The sequence below is a fragment of the Hyaena hyaena genome, unplaced genomic scaffold (assembly GCF_003009895.1).
Source record: "Hyaena hyaena isolate Hyena2069 unplaced genomic scaffold, ASM300989v1 scaffold_2012, whole genome shotgun sequence".
NCBI classification, from domain to species: Eukaryota; Metazoa; Chordata; class Mammalia; order Carnivora; family Hyaenidae; genus Hyaena; species Hyaena hyaena.
Window position 1 is genome coordinate 1 of NW_024082653.1, and position 518 is coordinate 518.

A 518-nucleotide genomic window follows, 5' to 3' on the forward strand; every position below is an offset into this window, starting at 1 on the left:
GATAGCTCAAAGACAATGAACAAGGGTAGAGATAACCCGGACAGGCACACTACAGACATGCCAGATTTTCCGTGGCAAGACAACATATATTTTCCTATCGATGTCAGGTCTCAGTCTAAAGAAAGCTAGAAAATGATGGCTAAGGCCATGGCAGGTAGAGTGAGCGGCAGAGCTTTAGAAGTGGGCGAGCCTGAGATGCTTAGCATTTTAATAATGGAGTAGCTGCCGTTATTTTCTAACGATATGTCTAAGGTATGGCTATGAGAGTAAATGATCAAGATTGGGTGGGTAAGAGACAACTGGAGGAGGATCAATGAAACAACTGAGAGAGCAGGAAAATGGAAGGATCCTATATGAATGTATTGAAACCAGCAGGCATGCAGGAGAGTCTGGCCTGTGCTGCTCCCTGGTCCCATTTGTCACAGGCAGACAATGGGAAACCCATTCCCCATAGGAATCCCAAGATGTCCTGGGAAACCAACTCTGAGAGAGAGAGAGTTCAGATTTTTTTTTTTTTT